This window comes from Mus caroli, unplaced genomic scaffold (assembly GCF_978045245.1).
Source record: "Mus caroli unplaced genomic scaffold, Mus_caroli_1 scaffold_11, whole genome shotgun sequence".
NCBI lineage: Eukaryota > Metazoa > Chordata > Mammalia > Rodentia > Muridae > Mus > Mus caroli.
Window position 1 is genome coordinate 55730993 of NW_028227266.1, and position 22401 is coordinate 55753393.

The following is a 22401-nucleotide window of genomic DNA, read 5'->3' on the forward strand; positions in this document are numbered from 1 at the left end:
CAAACTTTTCTGTAAAGCAGAAATTATGAAGGACTGCTTACCTTGTCTTGGTAAAGCTCAACTTTCTTGCACCTACTTGTCCATATCTTGGACAGCATTCTCTGCAGTTAAAGGGCAGTTTTTTTGCCTAGTGGTGGCTTGCTACATTAGAAGCAAACTCCATAAGGAAGTTCTTCAATGCCTATAATCTTCTTTGAAGTAGAATGGGGGTGCTGCTAGGAGCAGACATGTCACTTGTCAAAAAGGCCTTATATTAATAAAACAACTTTAAATGCCATATTCTGTAGATCTCTGAGGTTTTAAAAAGCCATCTATATATCTATAGTATATCTGAATTGTTTTTAGCTATCTACTATCTGCTTAAATTTAAAAGCATCTTAAATGAAGCTTATTTTGTAATTAACTAAACTAGTATGTAATTTAGCCATTGCATTTCTTATTTATCCTAAACAATTTGTAAGGCATTTTCAAAAGGACTAGAATTTAACACTGTATTTTTAAGAATTACATAGGTATGATACCTTAAATAAGAATTGAAAGATAAATACAGTATGTAGTAACAAAATACAATCTTAAATCTGTATCAATATATAAAGTCTACACCATATGTAAATTATTTGAGTTATTAATGTTCTTTGGCCTAAAAGTAGACTCAATAAACTACCTCTTATCATTTTTATATACCCCTTTTTTCTTTTCATCCCCTTTCCCCCCTAATATTAGATAGGAGATAGGAGGAAAGAAAAAGAAAGAAATCTCTGAATCTAATCTCCCTTACTTTGTTTCCTCCCTGAACAAGACTATCAACAACTTGAAACCAATTCCCCTAAAATGATAACAAATATCCATTACCCACTGAACAACCAGGAAACACACACCCCACCTTTTAGGAATGGGGTGGTGTTCTCTTGAAATTGCTTCCAGCTGTCTGGGGGTACACTGTTTTCTTTTGGAGGAACCAAGAAAATTGGGATATTGGCCAGTCTTTAGAAAGCTAGCTGTAACATTTATTTTCTGGTCTCTGTGTGCTGAGAAAGAGTAGAGCCAAAATGAAGTCCTGACTTTAACAGTCTGAGAGGCTGGACCACCTGGGGATAACAGCTTTGCATCTGTCCTGGACACAAGTTTTGATGAAACAGCTAATGAGGTAAGTCTGAGGTTGATGAAGCAGGATGCTGGAATAAATATGTCTCAGCATATCAGCATCCTTCTTAGCATCCTCAACGTGAATCTCGTCAGGGCTGCTTAACTTCATTGGTGTTTGTAATCATATAATCGTTCAAAGGCAATATATATTTATATGTTAGCACATGTATGGGGTGTGCAATGTGCACAATCAGCTAAAGATGACTCTCTGCTCTCTGTTTGAGAAGGTAAGGCAGCTGTCTTTCTTTTATAACTTAGTTTGGACTATATAACCAAAATGTAATATAAATTTTTATCCATGCCATTTGAAAAGTCAGCATGATAAGCCCAGAGGATTCCATGGCCAACAAGATATATTTGCTATGTTGAGCTGATGTCCTGGCTGGAGACATTTTCATGTTTCAGCCAGTCTCAGAGCTGTTTTCATGAAGAGGGATCTACATATACTTTACCTGTTTTGTTGTTCTTGATTTCTTTCATGTCTGTAGTCAGGATCTTCAGTAGGTCTCCTGTCAAATCTGATTTTTTATTAATTTTGAAAGAATTCATAGTTTTTCTTCTCTGTTGGAAACAAATACAAAACCTCTCCCCCTATATAACACACTTCCTTCCCTCCACTCTGAAGTTAGAACATCCTTAATATAAACAGGCTGATTTTAGTTCAGCAGTTTTTCCCCCACAATCCAATGTCTCTCAACAGCTATTATTTTTTCATTACCATTTAAAATTTTTAAAGTAAATAAAGCACTATGTAAACTATATCTAGGGACCCCTTTCTGTTTGCTAAACACCCTTTTAAAATATGACTAGATCTCTCTACAAATGCTTGTCCCATAAGATTATGTGCTATACCCGTAATCTGCTTTATATTTTAATCTGTAAAACATTGCTTCATATTATTAGCGACATATGCTGAAGCACTGTCACTCTCAATTTGTACAAGCATCTCCATAACAGTCAAAACTTCTAATAAATGTGTGATTAAAGAATCAATCATTTCAGAACTTAAAAACATTGCCAATTAAAATCTTGAATATATGACTATAGTATGGTGAACACATGCCAATTTTCCAAACTTTGCAAAGTGAAACACATCCATTTGCCAAATTTCATTTCTTTTTTTTAAGATAAAATAAGTTTTTATTTATATTTTTATAGTAAAGGGGAAAGCCTTAACTTGCAGGACAATTCTTGGGCAGTATGTACAACTTACTTTTTATTTCCATGGAATGGAACCAACACCGACTGAGACTACAAAGTATACACTAGAAATCAGCAAATGCTGGCAACAGAGTAGGAAAAAGACAAAGAAATGAAGCATCGAGACGAGAAACCCTTCACTGGGACCTGCTGACCACAGCAGAGCCAGGACGGATCACACAGTGGCGACAAGTTCCAGGACAGGAGGACGGGAGGCTGGACTGGGCTGTGGGTTTAGTACCAGGTAAGTCGCTCTTGGTATTTACATACAAAATAGTTGGCTCTATTTCTTAGAAATACACACAGAAAGAAATGAAGATTTGATCATTACTTTATGAATCTGTCGCTTTACAATAATCAGACATAATCAGAAATAGGGGGCATTTCATTCAGATTCAAATTTCAGTAGCAGGAAATAAATATCAAAACATCATCACTGGCCCTTAATACAAAACCTCTACCCTACCTAAAACTCCCTCCCAGCCCCACCCACATAGCCACCTCCACTCCTGAGAGCCGATTGTTTCACTGCCGCCGCCTCCTATACATACATACCAGTGACCGGTGGCCTTCTGGAAGGCTGGGTCTTCGGGCTTAAACAGCCTAAGTGACTGACTGTGCCAAGGGTGCTGCAGATCTGTCCCCACTTTCCTTTTCTACCACACAAGCTTTTTTAAGAATCCCGTCTTTCAACAGGAGAGACAGCTTTTCCAAAAAAATAATCCTTACAAAGGAGAGGGAGTGAGTTCTGATTACTCCAATCTGGTCTTGTCAAAGCAGAACAGTTCAGAGATTCACAAAGTCCACCAAACAGAGGTGAGGGAGGACTGGGAGGAGAGCCTAGCAGAGCAGGCGTCCTCCAGGCACGTGCTCTGAGGGCTGGAGGAGCTGGTAGGGTGGGTAGGACACAGTGTACTCAGAGGTCTGGCCGGCCGTCTGTCCTCCACAGAAAGAGCTGCCAAGTTGGGGTGTTTTGGTTTAAAATTTCTGGTGGGGACAGGAACCGCTGAAGGGAATACATTTAAAAATAGTGGACACAGGGAAGGGGATGAGAGCTGTTGTCCAAGAGCTTTTATGCAAAAATAACAATTAATAAAGAGAAAAGGAAAATAAAGAGTCTTCTCAATGGTTCTGAGGGTTCTAATGATGAACAGAAGGAGGATGCAACGAGAAAGTCAACAATTTTATTTCTGGCCTGCCCCGCATGGCTTAGCTGGCCTCCATCCGGAGTTTCTTCCTGCTCTGGGGCTCTTCAGGCTCGGACTCTGAGCTGGAGTCTGAACCCCCATCGAAGGCAGAGATGGTGCCGCCCTTGGCGTTGATTTAGAGGCTGTTGTCTGAGGAGGGGTGTTGCGGCCTGCCCGCAGTCCACAACACGAACGGTTCAACTGAGAATGGCAGTTCGAACTGAAAAGAGAGGAATCTAGACGGGGCGGAAGAATGAATGGAGCCAAGACAACAAACGTTCTGATCAAGGCTCAATTTTACTATTTTCAGACACTCAGTTATAAAGGAAGGGGGAGGGAACCCAATATCCCGCCAAGTAACTCAGGGTCCAGTAGCAGGACGAACACGTGTGTGCCTCCAGGCAGCAAAGGCAGGTTCCAGCAGTAGGAGTGGCAGGACGAATGAGCAGGAAGCTCCACCCTTGAGCAAGCAAGTTCCAGGCTGGGGGAAGGGAGGCCACATCTCCTCCCATTAGTTAACAAAGCAAACAAACAAACAAAAAAGGGGGTGGCCTGAAGCAGAAAAATTATCTATGTTCAATAGTTCTGCCTGAGTTCTTAGGGCTAAAGAAAAAACCTGTTTCCGTGGGATTCCCTAACTTTTCTAATGGTAAACTGTATTTGGCTAAGACTGTCTTTATTATCCTAGTAAACCACTAACAACAGAATAGGCTCTGACTTTATAATGCTAATTAGTGCTGAATAGGTAGCTACCTGTTTGCATTTTAAGTAGGGTGTTGGAACCCTGGCTAAGTTTAACTAAACAAATTTAGAATAACACTGAGCTGATAATCCTCCGCAATTTTGGGTGACAGGCAGGGGAAACAGTGAGAAGGGGTAAGACCAGCTCTTTAGTACAAGGCCAGTTGGCTTTTTTATTTGGGTGGGAGGCAGTGAAGGGCTTGCCCTTACGACAGTAAGGTCTCCAACCTCTCTCCCCCCTATTAATTAAGTTTAAATAGGCAATGCTTAACAGAGGTGATCAAATGATTCTTTTCATCCATAGATAAGTGGGCCTTTAACCTTGACTTGGGTGGACATTGACCTGATTCCTCCCGTGAGCATTATAACAACTCACATCTGTGGCTCTTGGTATCTTTTGGGGAGGGGAGGCAGAGCCTTAAGTATTTTTGGTTTTTAGCTGGAATCAGATACCAACCTCTTTCAAATCAGGTGTGTCGCACAGGGAACTCAGAAACGGTCAAGCTGGACCTTCCCTCCGCAGTAATCTCCTGCGCCAAGCGGTACCCATACTGTATTCATATGATTATGAATCAGTAGCGTAGTTCTGAGTTATGCGCGGTCTCTATATGAGACTTGTCAACCTCAGATTTAGCAAGGCCTAGACAAAAATTATGTCAGTATTAACATCACTAATTTTGGTTAAAATAGGAGCTGAAAGTCTTTCCTCTTCATCTCTGTTATTCCCAATAGCCTGAGGAACTAAGGACACCTTGCAGTAACAGCAAGGGTGAAAAGCCAGAGGCCAGCTAAGGGACTAAGCCCATCTCTATCAAAATAAGAACTAATCTCTGTAAATATATATGAAATTTCTACTTCCCTAGCTCTCCTGGTAAATCTAAATCTTATCTTAGACTGAAAACCACATGCTGGGTTGTCCTTGGAAGGGAGATTAGCAGTACCACCTGTTTGCTCTTAGGGGCGGAGAACCGGAGAATGTAGATTGACCTGCTTGAGAAAAGGAAGAAATCTAAACAATGAGAGTGTAGCAATGTAAATTTTCTGTCTGGAGAAGTCAAGGTACTTTATTTAGATGCAAATTGTAAAACTAAAGCTAATCTCCGGCCTCCTGTAGGGGATTTGGCTCAGAGGAAAACAGTTTTTTGGGAGCTTCCACTCCCAGCTGAACTCTAAGCACAAGAGGAATTTTAGTCTTTAGAATGATACTTACGAGAAGAGACAGAATCTGTGTTTACCTGACGAATTAATCTCTCTGGTAGCCACCGTGCTTCATCTTCATCTCGTGAAAAAACACAAACCGAGCCTCTTCCCCAGATTAGAACTGGATCTGGACCCTTCCATTTATTAGTCAGGGCGTCCTTCCATTTTACCAATGCATAAGAATTAGAAGTAACTGGGTGCCAGTGGCGTTCCGCTGCAGACTGACCTTTAATGTCAGTTTGCAAAAAGTTTAGGACAAATAAGGTGAAGGCAAGATGAGCCTTTGGTGACCTTGGGGGATATAGATGCCCCTCTTTTGTTTTAAAAAGCCAATTCTTTAAGGTGCTATGAGCACGTTCAACTATTCCTTGTCCCATGGGGTTGTAAGGAATTCCAGTTTTATGTTTGATACCGAATTCTTTACAGAATGCAATAAAGTTTTTACTAGAATAAGATGGCCCGTTATCTGTCTTAATAAGCTTAGGCAACCCCATGGTATTAAAGGCTTGTAGGCAATGATCAATTACGTTTTTTGAAGCCTCCCCTGTATGCAGAGAAGCAAAGAGAAATCCTGAACAGGTATCAATGCAAACATGTATATATTTTAGTTTTCCAAATTCTGCATAATGGGTTATATCCATTTGCCAAATATGATTAGGCATAAGGCCTCTAGGATTGACTCCTAGATGTGGCACTGGAGATAATGTAATACATTTAGGACATTGTTTTACAATCATTCTTGCTTGCTCCTTAGTGATCTTATGTCGGAGCCTTAGGGTGTGGCTAGAGAGGTGAAACCTTTCATGATCACGTTGGGCCAGAGCAACAGGATTCGAAACTAAAGCTTCTCCTATTAGAGCCCTGTCAATGCGATCATTACCCTCGGCCAGAGGCCCAGGAAGACCAGAGTGAGACCGTATGTGGCCAATATAAAACGGATTTTTCCGGGCAAGAATGATGTTTTGCAATTCTGAAAAAAAGGATCCTGATGGCGTATTGAAGTTAAACGTGCCACAGGTTTCTAATAAGGGTACTAACTGAGCAACATATAAACTGTCAGTAAAGATATTAAAAGCCTCATGTACAGACTGAAAGACTTTTAGCACTGCTGTTAATTCGGCTAGCTGAGCTGAGAGACCAGGAGTCTCTACGATAACCTGTTGATTATTAATAAGATATCCAGCTCGCCCTTTAGAGGAGCCATCAGTAAAAATCAATAGAGCATTATTTAAAGGCTGTAAAGAAGTCATCTTAGGAAATATCATATCATGTACATTTAAAAATGTTATTAACCTATCTTGAGGGTAGTGGTTGTCTATAATTCCACTAAACCCTATTTGTGCAAGCAACCAATCTGTACTATGCTGTTTCAGCCAAGTGTCTTGACTTACGCTGTAAGGCTGAACAATGATATCTGGCTCTTTTCCGAAATAAGTCAATGCCTGCCTTCTTCCAGTGATAATCATCTGAGCCACTGCTTCGTGATATGGCAAGATATTACCTTTGGGAGAAATCCTCGAATGTATCCACATTATAGGAAATTTTTGCCAGAGCAGTCCCGTAGGCACATGAGTCGTATTAAAAATTAACAGGTGCAGCGGCAAGGAGTAATCTATATAGGTAACGAATTGCTCTTCAATAGACTTTTCCACTAGTTGTAAGGCCAGCAATCCTTCTGAGGTTAGGGATCTAGGGGAAGTGGGATCAGAACTCCCTTTAAGAATATCAAATAAGGCTTTGCAGACACCACTGTCGCTTTTCGCCGCTTCCTGCAGCCATGGTCAACCCCACCGTGTTCTTTGACATCACGGCCGATGACGAGCCCTTGGGCTGCGTCTCCTTCGAGCTGTTTGCAGACAAAGTTCCAAAGACAGCAGAAAACTTTCGAGCTCTGAGCACTGGAGAGAAAGGATTTGGCTATAAGGGTTCCTCCTTTCACAGAATTATTCCAGGATTCATGTGCCAGGGTGGTGACTTTACACGCCATAATGGCACTGGCAGCAGGTCCATCTACGGGGAGAAGTTTGATGATGAGAACTTCATCCTGAAGCACACAGGTCCTGGCATCTTGTCCATGGCAAATGCTGGACCAAACACAAACGGTTCCCAGTTTTTTATCTGCACTGCCAAGACTGAATGGCTGGATGGCAAGCATGTGGTCTTTGGGAAGGTGAAGGAAGGCATGAACATTGTGGAAGCCATGGAGCGTTTTGGGTCCAGGAATGGCAAGACCAGCAAGAAGATCACCATTTCCGACTGTGGACAACTCTAATTTCTTTTGACTTGCGGGTGTTTTACCCATCAAACCATTCCTTCTGTAGCTCAGGAGAGCGTCCCTACCCCATCTGCTCGCAATGTCCTGTAATCTCTGCTCTCACTGATGTTCTTTGGGTTCCATATTTTCCTCATTCCCCTTCAAGTCTAGCTGGATTGCAAAGTTAAGTTTATGATTATGAATAAAAACTAAATAACTGTCAAAAAAAAAAAAGAATATCAAATAAAGGTTTTAACTTCCCTGTAGTAAGCTTTAAATAGGGGCGAAGCCAGTTAATATCACCTAACAATTTTTGAAAATCATTTAAGGTCTTTAAGTTATCTCTACGAATAACGATCTTTTGGGGAAAAACAGCTTGATCAGTGAGTCTAAAACCCAAATAATTATAAGGATCCTGAGTTTGTACCTTTTCAGAAGCAATTTGCAATCCCTTATCAGCTAGGGCTTTTTGTAAACCTTTATAACACAAAAGCAATTCTTGGGGGTCCTTTCCCGCCATCAAGACATCATCTGTGAAATGAACGATGTAAATATTTGGCCATTGTTGTCTAACAGGCTGAATTGCTTTCGCCACAAACCTTTGACATAATGTGGGACTATTAGCCATCCCCTGCGGGAGGACTGTCCATTGATATCTTTTCATGGGTTCCTTGAAATTTACAGAAGGAACACTAAAAGCAAATCTCTCACAATCCTTTGGATGCAAAGGGATGGTAAAGAAACAATCTTTCAAATCTATAACAATCTTATAATATCCCTTAGGAATGGCCACTGGGGAGGGGAGCCCTGGTTGTAAGGTTCCCATAAGTACCATGGTCTCTAACTTTTCTTAAATCTTGTAACAGTCTCCATTTTCCAGATTTCTTCCTGATAATGAAAATGGGTGTATTCCAGGGAGAGTGAGACTCCACCAAATGTACTGCTTCTAACTGCTCCTGCACTAGCAAAGAAGCGGCCTCTATTTTCTCTTTAGGTAAAGACCACTGATCTACCCACACCGGAATATCATTACGCCATTGAATTTTTTCCGCGTGGGATGCAGGCAAGATAGTGGTCGCTATTGAAAATACTTTAAACCTCTCATGTTAGAGTGGGGTTTAAGATCCTCAAAGGTCTTAATTCTCTGTCCTTTTTTTACTAGTTCACAACCAGGCAGGAGTCCCTGCCTGAATGTCTGCTCAGTCACCATCTCCTTAGAACTGCACAGAATAACACCCATCTGTGACAACAGATCTCTTCCCCACAGGGTCACAGGCAAATTTGACATAACATACGGCTGAATCTTTCCTGATTTCCCTTCCTCATCTCTCCAGGTTAGCAATTTGGAACTACTGGCGTACCCAATTCCTTGAAGGTGAGTCAAGGAAGCAGTCAAGGGCCAGTTTGAGGGCCAGTCCTGCCCTCTTATAATTGTTACGTCGGCCCCGGTATCTATTAATACTTCAAAGCCTTCTCCATCAAGAGTCAATTTAAGGTTAGGTCTCTGATTTGTGATAGATTTCACCCAATTTACGCCCGAGGAGTCAAAATTATTTTGTCCTTCCTCACTTTCAAAGAATCTATACAGTGACTGGCGTAAAGGGATCAAAGTAAGTTGAGCAATTTTTTGATTAGCAGGTATAGTTATAACACCACGAGGGCAAGCGGCTATGATTTAAGTTCTCCCTCATAATCGTTATTTATAACACCTGGATAAATCTGCAGGCCTTCTACAATAGAACTGCTTCGTCCCAAGAGAAAGCCACAGGTTTCTGTGGGCAGTGGTCCAAAGACTCCGGTAGGCAGAGTTTGGACTCCCATTTCTGGGGTTAATACTGCGTGGACAGTGGAACAGAGGTCCAGTCTTGCATTTCCTGGGTTTGACCTGACAAGCTCAAGAACTGATCTTGTTGGCTGGGCAGCAGATTTATAGCCCCATAAGCTGTCCTCTTTGAGTAACTCGGGGCCTGGGGCTGACCCCTTTCCTCGTTTCCCGGCACCGGGCCGCTCAAAACCCTTGGTTTATGCTTACAATCTTTTGCCCAGTGGCGGCCCTTCCCACTCTGGGGACATATTCCTGGGGTACGGCCTGTTTGTCTACCCTTGGCGCCCTTGTTCTTAGGACAATTACTTCTAAAATGATCCAAGCTTCCACAATTAAAGCATGCATTATTTCCTCGTTTCCTCGAGAACATTGCTTGCGCGTGGGTTCCCTTCGAGAACTCGCAGGAAGGCCCGATGTCTGCGCAAAGACGGACATATCCCGCCAAATCTGTCTGTCCCTTATGCGGTTGAATCACAGCTCGGCAAGTTGCGTTAGCATTCTCATAAGCCAGCTGCATAACAAAGGGACTACCTGTGTCTGGACTTCCAAGGATTCTACTAGCAGAAATCAACAGCCTGTCCACAAAGTCTTGATATGGCAACCTTCCCCAAGCACGGCGTGCGGCTGTCGCAACTTGCGTGTACACTGCAACAGGAAAATCAATCTGATTTGTCTGTCCCTCATATGGACCCTCTCCTAAAAGCATGTTGCTATCCCAGTCTGGGTTACTAGCCTGAGCATTAGAAGCAGCAGTTTTCTTACTGGCGTCTCGCCATTCAGAATCCCAAAGCAAAAAATCTCCTCCTGACAGGGTAGCCTTGGACAGAGTCTTCCAATCTGAGGGGGTTAAGTTTGACTCCGCAACTGTGTCCAGTAATGCTTGAGTGAATGGGGCTGAAGGACCATATTGCACAACAGCCGCCTTTAACTCTTTTAACAACTTGAAATCCAAGGTCTGGTAATGTCTGGTCCTAGCATCTTGCTGATCAACTACCTCGACCACAGGAAAGGCCAGCGTATTAGACGAATTCTGTCCTTTCCCATGAGTCTGACTCACAACTCTTTCTAGCGGCACCTGGTGAACTACAGAAGAGTTACTCTTCTCCGCTTCTGAGATCTTTTTTAGTTTCCGAAGCTAATTCTCAGCCTCTGAAGCTTAATCTCAAATTCTAACTCGCTTAGCCGTGTGTCCCTATGAGTAGCACCTCCCGAAGTGGTTACTATAGGTGAAGCGGGAGATTCGCAAGAGGACCAATTCTCATTAAGGTAATGGGCAATTCCTCTATCTGAGTGATTTTTGTTAAAATTCAGTCCATCATCAGAGTTTCCACATTTATCAATTTTTGAGTTAAGAAGATCTTTTTCTGAGGAGGCCTTCTCTGATAGGCACTCCTCCTGAGATACCACAAGCTCCACCTGAGGGCGATTTAGCCCTGGAAAAGTTGCATCTTTTATAGCATCATTTACAAGCGCCCAGAGACCTAGGGTAAAATTATCTGTCTGAGCGATATTCAGGGCCTCACCAACTTTCTCCCAGGTTCCACAATCTATCGTTTCTTCTTCTTTGAACCATGGACAACAGCTATCTATCTTATCTAAAAAATTTCTTACTAATTGTACTTCAAGCCTTACTCCTCTGGCCTGAAGCAACTCCTGAAAACTAAAAACAACCGCCTGATCCATGACTTTAAACCCTTCCTTCTTCCACCTAAACAGCTTTCTAAAAAGCTGCGGCATACCGCCTGTCTCCGTATCTAGTTCCGATTAACGAACTACTGACCCCAAGCAGAAACAGTGTTGGGTCAGCACTGATTCAAACTTGATTCGTATCCTACCGCATCCTCAGCAACACTTTACAAAACTGAAATTTTAGGCTAGCGCTAGCATGTGTACCTGTCCGTTGCTCCGATCGATGCTCCTCTGATACGAAGATCCTTTCCTTTCTTGTGGAGCTCCACACAGCAGTCGTTTCTCTTAGCATCCCTCTGCCATTCTTCAGGTCCCAGTTCTGGCGCCAAATGTTGCGGCCTGCCGGCAGTCCACAACACGAACGGTTCAACTGAGAATGGCAGTTCGAACTGAAAAGAGAGGAATCTAGACGGGGCGGAAGAATGAATGGAGCCAAGACAACAAACGTTCTGATCAAGGCTCAATTTTACTATTTTCAGACACTCAGTTATAAAGGAAGGGGGAGGGAACCCAATATCTCGCCAAGTAACTCAGGGTCCAGTAGCAGGACGAACACGTGTGTGCCTCCAGGCAGCAAAGGCAGGTTCCAGCAGTAGGCGTGGCAGGACGAATGAGCAGGAAGCTCCACCCTTGAGCAAGCAAGTTCCAGGCTGGGGGAAGGGAGGCCACAGAGGGGTAGTTGGTCTGCAGTTGGGCACTTGATCTTGCCTTCTCCAGTGCACGGACTTGTTGCTCCAGAAGAGCATTCTGCCTCTTGAGGTCATCAATGTCTTGCTGGTGCGTATGATTTTTCCTTCGCATATACTGGATATACTCTGTTGCTTTGTCTAGGATTTGGGCCTGGGATGCCTTCTCTCCTTGGAGTGATGGGACTGAGTTCCGCAAACTGTGAAAGCTGTCTTTGATGTGGTCCCTATGCTTTCGTTCCAGTGCATTATGGTGAGGCTGCTTGTCAGTGTCCCTCTCCACCTTGATGTCATCGTTATAGCTCATTTCCTACGGCCCAGGGAGCGGCCACTGCAGCGGCAGGCTGGGAGGGGAGGGGTTGAGGGAAGGGGGACATCACCGACAACAACAAGCCGAGTGCCCCCACGCACACACTCACTCACTCACACACACTCACACACACACAACACGGGCGACAACCACCTCACTGCAGCACCGGATCCCAAATTTCATTTCTTTGGGTACCTTTTAGATTACTCCCTGAAGGTAATGGAGTTTGGTTATACAAAGAACAAGTGCAAAATTTTCTTATAATTTCCTTGACTTGATGCCAAGTGATAGGAAAAAAAAAAAACCTTTTAAAACTTTGGCTGTTATCATGGTGTTTCTTATGAAATTCTGAAGCTTTTATCATGTTTCCTATCAATAGCTGATCAATTTCATCATTACCTTGTACTAGATACCCTGGTGGACCCGTATGGAATCTGATATATGATATATAGAATGGATGATTTCTATTAGTTGAATAAATAATAAAGTTAATTATGAATCATCCTGAATAAATTCAGCAGTTCTTTTTATGAAAAACAACTCTTTCTGTATATTGAGTCAGAAACAACATTAAAAGATTCAGGAAAATCAAATAATAACATAAGATTTTTGAACTGGATAATATGAACTTTGAATTATTTTATGTCTTTTATTTTTCTGACTTACATATATGTCTTAGTCAGAGTTTCTATTCCTGCACAAACATCATGACCAAGAAGCAAGTTGGGGAGGAAAGGGTTTATTCAGCTTACTCTTCCACATTGCTGTTCATCACCAAAGGAAGTCAGGACTGGAACTCAAGCAGTTCAGGAAGCAGGAGCTGAGCAGAGGCCACGGAGACATGTTCTTTACTGGCTTGCTTCCCCTGGCTTGCTCAGCCTGCTCTCTTATAGAACCAAGACTACCAGCCCAGAGATGGTCCCACCCACAAGGGGCCTTTCCCCCTTGATCACTAATTGAGAAAATGCCTTACAGTTGGATCTCGTGGAGGCATTTCCTCAACCGAAGTTCCTTTCTCTGTCATAACTCCAGCTGTGTCAAGTTGACACAAAACTAGCCAGTACAATATATATGTATATGTATTTTATTTTTCTGACTTATAACCTGCCTTACATGATTTATTTGTATCAGTATAGAATGTAGAGGCTGCAGAAATTGGTGTCTCTTTTACTATATGAGTGAGAATCCAATTCATTTTATAAACGGATGTTGCTTGCTTTGGGGATATTTATTGTTAATTTCTCCCAAAAACTACTGCAAGCTCTTTGCCAACATTCATTTTCTGCCTATAGTGAGACAATTTCAGGGCTAGTTAAAGGCACCAAAATTTCTGATGGATCTATTCCTGCTAATTTATGAAGTCTCATTTTTCCTTTTAGAATCAATTCAGACAAACATATATGTGTGTGTGTTTAATTTTTTATTGTTTGTGTGCTAAAAATATCCATTCTAAGCTGTAATCTCTGCATAAGAATTCTTGCAGGAGAATGTGTAGAAGGCAAAATAACTAAAATACAACCCATGTTTGGATCCAAATGATTTACATTTGCATCTTGTAATTTCTATTCTACCAGAGCCAATTCTCTCTCAACCTCAGCTAATAATTTTCTTGGACTGTTAAGTCTTTATCACCTTGTAAAGTTTGAAATAAATTACTTAGCTCTTGAGTAGTTAATCTAATTATGGGTCTTAGCCAATTAATGTCTTCTAACAATTTTCGAAAATCATTAAGAGTTCTTATTTGGTCTCTCATGATTTGTACTTTCTGTGGTCAAATTTTCTGTAGATTTATCTTATATCCTAGATAATTAAAAGAATCTCCTCTTTGTATTTTTTTTCAGGAACAATTTGTAATCCCCCAACAAGGCAAAATTCTCTTTACTTCACCAAACATTTTGCTAAGGTAGCACCATTTGAATCAGCCAGCAAAATATCATCCATATAATGGTAAATAATTAATTGAGGAAATTTTTTATTAATTATTTCTAACATGTGTTGTACAAAAGATTGGCATAATGTAGGACTATTTAATATTCCTTGTGGGAGCCCTTTCCAGTGATATCTTTTTGTTGGCATGGAGTGGTTAAATGTGGGCACAGTAAAAGTAAATCTTTCTCTTGCAAAGGGACTGTAAAAAAAGCAGTCTTTCAAGTCAATCACAATAATGGGTGACATCTTAAGTAACAGTGAAGGCAATGGGATTCCAAGCTGTAAAAAAAAACCATTGGCTGAAAGATTTTATTATTGCTCTCAGATCTGTCATCATCCTCCATTTGCCAGATTTCTTTTTAGTGGCAAATACTGGAGAATTCAAAGGACTGGTGGACTCGTCTATGTGTTGAGCCTTTAGTTGTTCTTGGAGTGGCTGTTCTATGCTTACATTTTTTTTTTTTTTTGCCATAGGCCATTGTTCTATCCAAATAGGTTGGTCAATCAACCACCTTTAGTGGAAGGGTCACTGGTGTTTTGCTAGCAATGTCTCCCCCATATAAAGTTGGAGAGCCAGCCCCTGCTGTGTCCTGTTTACGGACAACTTGGACAGTCTTTGACTGTTCTTGATAAGATTTTTTAATACCTTCATCAGGAACATCTTTTATTTTATGGCTTGTTTCTGACATTGGAGGAGGGGGTAGTCCATCCTTCCCACTGTTTCAACAGATCTTTTCCCCATAAATTTGTGGCTATATCAGCCACATATGGCTTTCCTATTTGGCATTCTGGCCCTATACATTTAAGTCATTTTATACTTTGTTTTATCTGAGGTATACTTCTAAACCCCTAGAAATTGTATATCTACCTTCTGAAGAGGCAGATCTGGAGGCTGAGGTTTTAATGAGATTGTTGTTACATCTGTTCCACTGTCTTCTAAATGTTCAATTTCAATATCATTTATAAACACCTCTAGTTTTGGCCTCTGATCATCTATAGAAGTGTGTTAAAATACATGTTTCTTGATAGCTTCAACATTTTTTAATCTATAGAAACAGTTCTGACTGATATCTCGTTTTAATCTCTATTTTCAGAGCAGTTTGTGGCATAATTGTTCTGCAGATGAGTTTCTCTACTGTTGACTTAAGGCTGATCTGAATTTTATACTGTGGCCTGCAAGAGGTCCCCTGGGCATTTCCCAACAAGGGGCTACCCTGTCTGTTTCTTCTTGATCTACATTCCTTAGTTCAGTGTCAGCTTTTGCCACACCTTCTGCATGCTCCAGAAGGCACAGGTCCTTTTTCAGAATTAGCTCTGTTCTTTCTACAATTCTTTTTGAAATGACCATGTTTACCACAGTTCAGACATTTGAGAGTTTACATTTTCTCAAAGCCTATAGAGATCACGTCTTCTGTTAAAGTCATATCATATGAATGAGATTTAATATTAACTGTATTTCTAATCCATTCATTTATTGATGCTGATCTTGTCCTTTAGGGACTAATCACCTTTTCTGAACTCAGAATTAGAATTTTCAAAAGCTAAAGATTCAATTAGTGTCCTAGCATGTGGGTCTGATATTCTTCTATCAACAGTTGAAGTCAATCTTTGTTAAAAAAAAAAAAAAAAAAAAAAAAAGTCAGTGAATGTTTCTTTTGGACCTTGCATAATCTAAGTAAATGGTTCAAGCCTTTTTTCTGACTCCTCGACATTGTCCCATGCATTTAAAACTGCCATGTGACATAATACCAAGGTTGCTTCATTATATATGACTAGCATCTGTACTTCAGCATATGGTCCTCCACTTAGTAGCTGATCTTAAGAGATATTGACACCTCTGGCCCTATTTATCTGTTCAATCTCCCTAGCCTCTTCTCTCCACCATGAATGCCACTGTAATTAAGGACCATATTCTAATATTACTCTTGTCATATCTTCTCAGTCTTGGGGTGTGGGAAGTGGGGCCCCGTGAAACCCACTTGTTTACTGCCTTGCCCGAGCATGCACAGTGAGGCTGCATGCGTGGGCTGCCTGCCAGGCTGGACAGTTCCTCGTGATCCAGTCCTGTCAGCCTATCTGTGAACGACCTAAGCTCGTGTGTGTGTGTGTGTGTGTGTGTGTGTGTGTGTGTGTGTGTGTGTGAATTCTGATTGGATGAGGTGGGGTGGAGCTAGAAGGAGGTGAGTTGGCGCAAGTAGTGAGAAGAGTTTAGCTCTTGCTGCGAGAAGGATGGAGTAGTAGAAGCTGCTGTTGTAAGTGGTAGAAACTAGCTGTTGTAAAAGAAGCCAGAAGTAGAATAAGAGTATTTTTAGCCCTTGCCATGAGTAGAAGTAGAGTAAGAGAAGCTGTTGTAATAGGAGTTGTTTAGCCCTTGCCCTAGGTAGAAGCCAGAAGTAGAATAGGAGTAGTTTAGCCCTTGCCCTAAGAAGAAGCTGCTGGGGAAGAGAGCTGTAAAAGAAAAAGCCCGAAGTAAAGTTGCTGCGTGAACCCGACTTGGTGTCCGTGTCGTTCCTGTCGCCGGCCGGAGTAGGACAACAACATTGGGGGATTATTTTATTTTAATTGGCCAAGAATTTAATATCTGCTCCACAAACAGTGAATGCATGCCATAATTGGTGACACTTACCTTAAAATTTTCAAATCTAGTGTATCTATGGGGTGGCATCTAAATTCTTCTTGAGGGTGACCACCATGTGTTGTCCCTTGTCATACACTAACTAGACAAGCTAAAGTTAGGTTTCTAACAACCTTTGACTGACTTTCACTATATGGTGGTGCTGTAGACTCTGGCCTTAGTTCCTCTGTCTCTATCTTAGTAACTTCTTCAATTTTATTTATAATTTTTTTCTAGTATTTCTTCTATCGTCTGTCTTCATTTTTATTTTTATATTTCTCTTTTTGTATTTCTACTCTCTTAGTATTTTCTTCATTTTTATTATCTTTTCCAAATTTTCTTTCCTGTTTTTCATATTTCTCTTTCTCTTGTGTTTCTAAAGCCCTATTCTTTAAGAAAGTATAAAAAACATTATAATTATTAAGATTAGGACAAGAAATACCAGCATAGGGGCTGGTGAGATGGCTCAGTGGGTAAGAGCACCCGACTGCTCTTCCGAAGGTCTAGAGTTCAAATCCCAGCAACCACATGGTGGCTCACAACCATCCGTAACGAGATCTGGCGCCCTCTTCTGGAGTGTCTGAAGACAGCTACAGTGTACTTACATATAATAAATAAATCTTAAAAAAAAAAAAAAGAAAAAAGAAATACCAGCATAATAACCATAATTGGCAATATGTCCATTTCAATTAGGTTATCTCTTTCTCCTTTTGTTTCTATCTCTAAGCCAACTAAATGGCATAATATAGTGTCCAAAAGCTCTGTTGTTGATTTTTTTCATCTTACTTGTCCTATTCCTTTTCATTTTTATTAATTTTAAATTCTTTATACCTGTCTATGAATTTTCATACCTAGTTTCCCTCTTTATAATTAAAACAGAATTTCAAACATTTTTTAAAACCTCATCTGAAGTTTGGCTATGCTTAGATTTCTTCTGTGTATTTTGTCTTTCTCTATAGTTCAGCTTAGACCTTGTGCTGTGATTAGCTCAGCTCCCATCTTTTCTTTCACAGAGAGAGGTGTTTCTACCTTCCATGTGTTTGTAGCAGTGTCTGCCCAGCCTTCCTTTTGTGGGGTTTAACCAGTAATTATGCCTCACCTGATTCTGGGCACCTTCCCCTGGCTCCCACTTTGTTCTGCTGTTTGTCCAAGATCCATGTGTGCTGGCTCCAGGCTTCCACCTCTGATTTTTGATAGTGCTAAATTGGATTTCTCTCTAAGTTTGGATTCTGCATAAATTTTTGCTCCATGTTTAGTGCACCAAATGTATAAGTCCTTTGGGGTATCTTCTACACCCCACCCCCAGTTTTAAAAAACTACTGGGTGTTTCTATGCCTGTTATAGCCTGTTCTAGCTCCTGAAAGACACAGAGACCTGGTATTTTTATTAGCAAGCTGAAAGCCTAAGCGGGACAGGTTCTGAGCTATTCTAACCTGACTAGGCTGCTAATACACAGACAAATGCCCCATTAATTTGCCATCTGGTTTTGCTCTGGCTCTCTCTGATCCATGTGTGTCCACATGGCTGCTCTCTCATGGTGATCTCAAGGCAAATCCTCCTTGTCTGTTCACACAGTTTCTCCACACCTTATTCTTGTGGTTCTCTCATGGTCCTCTGTCCTCTCTCGCCTCTCTGGGACCTCCTCAGTAGAACTGGAAAACCTCCCTATTCTCTTCTGACCAGCTTATTGACTGACCAGCTCTTTTATTAACCAATCAGAGGTAATGGAAACCAGACTACAACCTGGTGTCTGGGCATAGAAATTATTGAGGCCTGCCTTTTAGCGTAGCTGTGGCCATTTTGTTCTATGCCTGCCAGCTATTTCATATTGTTGCTGTAACATGCCTGCCAGTCATTGGCACAGAAAAATAACTTGACTCATAGCAGGATCATGCTGACCATATACACTGTTATGTTCTGTATATTATGAGGTTTGTTAATCTTAAGAAATTCCACAACCATAAGCTTCACTTAGGACCCATCAAATGAAAGGTCAGTATGAACTGTTGTGTCTAAAATAGCTTGAGTCAGGGCCAACCACCAGGCAGCACTCCCAGCACCTGCATATGAGCTCACTGTGGTTTTTGCAGTTTTAATCTTTATAAGTTGACCCTGAGAAATGTCCAACACACAGCTTTCAGCTGTTGCCCTGGTTGATCAGGCTTTAGGTATGTGTTCAATAAACCATCCTAGTATGACTGAGATTGCTGTTCATGTGGTTTGCGGGGCAACTTCTGAACCCTAACAGAAATTAGCATCTGAATGCATACCAAAACCATCCCCCAACATATACCATCATGTCCAACTTTAATATCTTTTTTAGTGGAGATTTAACCAAGGTCCAAGGCCTTGACTGATTCCAGTAAGTCAGGTCTGCCCACTTGCCCCCAAGAAAGCAAACAAAAGTAATGTTGGCAGAAAGACTTTTAATTGGCATGATCAAACATTTCAGTCACCTTTGGGATATTGGCATGGGCTTTAGGTTTAAATGGATAATAGAGGCATGGAGACAGGGTTTTGCATGATGAAGCAGTCTCAACCAAACTGTGTTCTGGCTGTTGGGGATCTCAGTCCTGGCTTTGGAAGGTGGCTAAGGGGGCCGTGAGAAGATTGTTTGTACTTAAGCAAAGGTGAAATGCCCTCAGCGCTCTTATCTTTGTACCTTTGAACAGTTAGGTGAATGTAGGGCTTATCAATGTAGTCACCAGTTTTCAGGCAGACCGCCCTTGAGTGATGAACAGACCTACAGAGTTGAGCAGGAATCTGTCTTAAAGCAATGGTGACAAGACAGAGATGCCTGCTGTATCCCACCGTGGTTACCCTGCAGGGCCAAGTAAGGAGTCTCTGCTTCTTAGCAGAAGCAGCTTCTAAATTTGCATTACAAGGTGTCCACTTAAATCATTTTGGAGGGCAGTTTGAGTTTTTATTATCAAGATATTAAGCTTCTTTATAGGGTCAGCAGAGACAGATCTGCAGGCATAGACTAGAGGCTTGAAGACCTGAGTTGAAGTTGGACCACAAGGTGGAAAAAGAAAACCAATTCGGGGCTGGTGAGATGGCTCAGTGGGTAAGAGCACCCGACTGCTCTTCCAAAGGTCAGGAGTTCAAATCCCAGCAACCACATGGTGGCTCACAACCATCCGTAATGAGATCTGACTCCCTCTTCTGGAGTGTCTGAAGACAGCTACAGTGTATTTACATATAATAAATAAATAAATCTTAAAAAAAAAAGACAAATAAAATTAAAACCTTTAAATTTAAAAAAAAAAAGAAAAGAAAACCAATTCATGCAAGGTGTCCTCTATCTGCTATGTGAGCCATAACATGTGTGGGTGCACATATACACAGAAAGTGGGTAGATAAATGTAAAAAAAAATTAGTAGAGGTATTTATATAGCCTAGATAATGTTTTAGATAATAGTTCATATATTCCAGGTTAGTCCTGAACTTGATCTATTCTCAAAGATGAACTTGAATTTAGGAATTCTTGTCTCCATCTGGGGTGCCAGGGATACAGGTATACACCATTATATTCAGATACATTTGGGAATTTTTTAAGATTTATTTTTATTTGTGTGTGTGTGTGTCTGTGTGTGTGTGTGTGTGTATCTGTGTGAGTGCATACCATGTACGTGCAAGTGTCAGAAAAGTCCAGACAAGGGCATCCAATACCCTTGAGTTGGAGGTAAAGGTGATTGTGAGCCATTGTAAGGGCTAAAATTGTTTTAAGTTTTAATTACTATGTTTAAGAGACCTATAAAACAAAACAAAACAAAAATCCCTCTAGACTCTAAGTCCCACTTACCTAAGGATGGATAACTTCCAGGAATGCTGGGGAGGCATGGTTCATATAAGATAACAAGCCATGTGTTTTCATTAAATAAGCAAGCTTGGTTGCCCCAACTGCACAGGGTGTGCTTTAGCACAGGTAGGCAGGAGATGTGTAGGCAGCAAGTAGGCCAGGATGTATACTTGCCCCTGATTGGATGAAGGCTGGAAGTTTGTAGCCTTAGGGGTTTTGCCTTTATAAGCACCCGAGTAACCTAATTTATGACCATTCTCTGGGGTCCCAGATACGGACCTGACCAGTGTCCATCATCCTAGCCAGTACTTAATTAAGCTTGCTTCAAATGTGGCTCAAATATTGTGGTAATGATTTATTTTTTGCCGGGTGGGATGAACACCATCTAACAGGGGTGCTTGGGCTGAACTACAGAAGGACAGCACGTGCTTTTATTCACTGAGCCATCATCATCTCTCCAGCCCAATACCTGAACTCAGCCCACTGCATCCCTTTGGAAACTAAGCTACCTTCTGAGCCAATCTCCAGGGCCTCCACTGGGCTTTTGCCTACCTTCCTAATTATATGGATTACACTTATATTTTTATTTTATTTTTTTTTTATTTTTTTTTTATTTTTTATTTTTTTTTGGTTTTTCGAGACAGGGTTTCTCTGTATAGCCCTGGCTGTCCTGGAACTCACTTTGTAGACCAGGCTGGCCTCGAACTCAGAAATCCGCCTGCCTCTGCCTCCCGAGTGCTGGGATTAAAGGCGTGCGCCACCAACGCCCGGCTTACACTTATATTTTTAGAGTATTCAGGTTTTTGGTTTTTGTTTTGTTTTGTTTTGTTTTGTTTTGTTTTTTGAGACAGGGTCTCATGTAGGCCAGCCTGGGCTCAAACTCCATGTGTAGCCCAGCATGACCCTGAACTCCTTCCCAGTTGTCTCACTTCCCAAACACTGGGGTTACAGGAATGAGCCGCCATGCCAGCCAGTAACTGTTTTCTTAATGTCTGTATCTACTGCTCTATTACGTCTGGCCTTTTCCTGTCTGTCTCTGTTGATTTGTTTCATCACTAACATGTCATATGTTTCCACTATTTCTTGCATATGTCATAACTTTCAACTTAGACACCAGACACTGTACTTTTATACTTTTTTGGAGGTTTGAATTTTGGCTAAGATTTTTACGTTTTTATTTTATGTATGTGTTTGCCTGCATAAATACACACATACATGTGTGTGTTTGTGTACTGTGAGAGTTCTGGTCAGAAGAGGGTATCAGATCCCCAGGACTGGAGTTACTGATAGCTGTGAGCTGTTATGTGGCTACTGGGGATTGATCCCAGGTCCCCTGCTAGAGCAATAAATACTTTAACAGCTGAACCATCTTTCCAGAGCCTGTAGGGCTTTTCGTTTGTCTGTTTTATTCTTAAACTCATCTTATTTTGTGATTTGGTCTCATGTGGAGTTACGTTACTCTAATCTAAAGTGCATTTGGCAACTCCCTTGGGCAATGTATTGCTTAATTTTCTTGTCTTGATGACTAAACGCCAGACAGGAGCAACCTTCTTTTGGCTCAAGTTCAGAAGTACATCCCATTATGACAGGGAAGTCACTGTTACCCAACTCAATGACTTTGTATCTTGGTGAGTGTGAAAGCAAATAAGTTGAGCCAAGGAACTTAAAGGAGTAAAGCCTCCTCACCTGTCCCAGGTGTTGTGTGACAAGACCATCCCTGGGCAGACACAGCACATGCCCATTCACCCCAGATAGGGCACTAACAGCAGACCAAAGTAAGGACATCACCAAAGTCCTACCTGGTGAACCAATGAGGTT

General features: G+C 41.4%; 2 pseudogenes; one reads left to right on the top strand and one right to left on the bottom strand.

The window, feature by feature from the left end:
* Nucleotides 1-3542: 3542 nt before the first annotated feature.
* LOC110302496 (protein max-like) lies at nt 3543-12235 on the bottom strand (annotated as a pseudogene).
* LOC147002032 (peptidyl-prolyl cis-trans isomerase A pseudogene) lies at nt 7214-7959 on the top strand (annotated as a pseudogene).
* Nucleotides 12236-22401: the final 10166 nt, after the last annotated feature.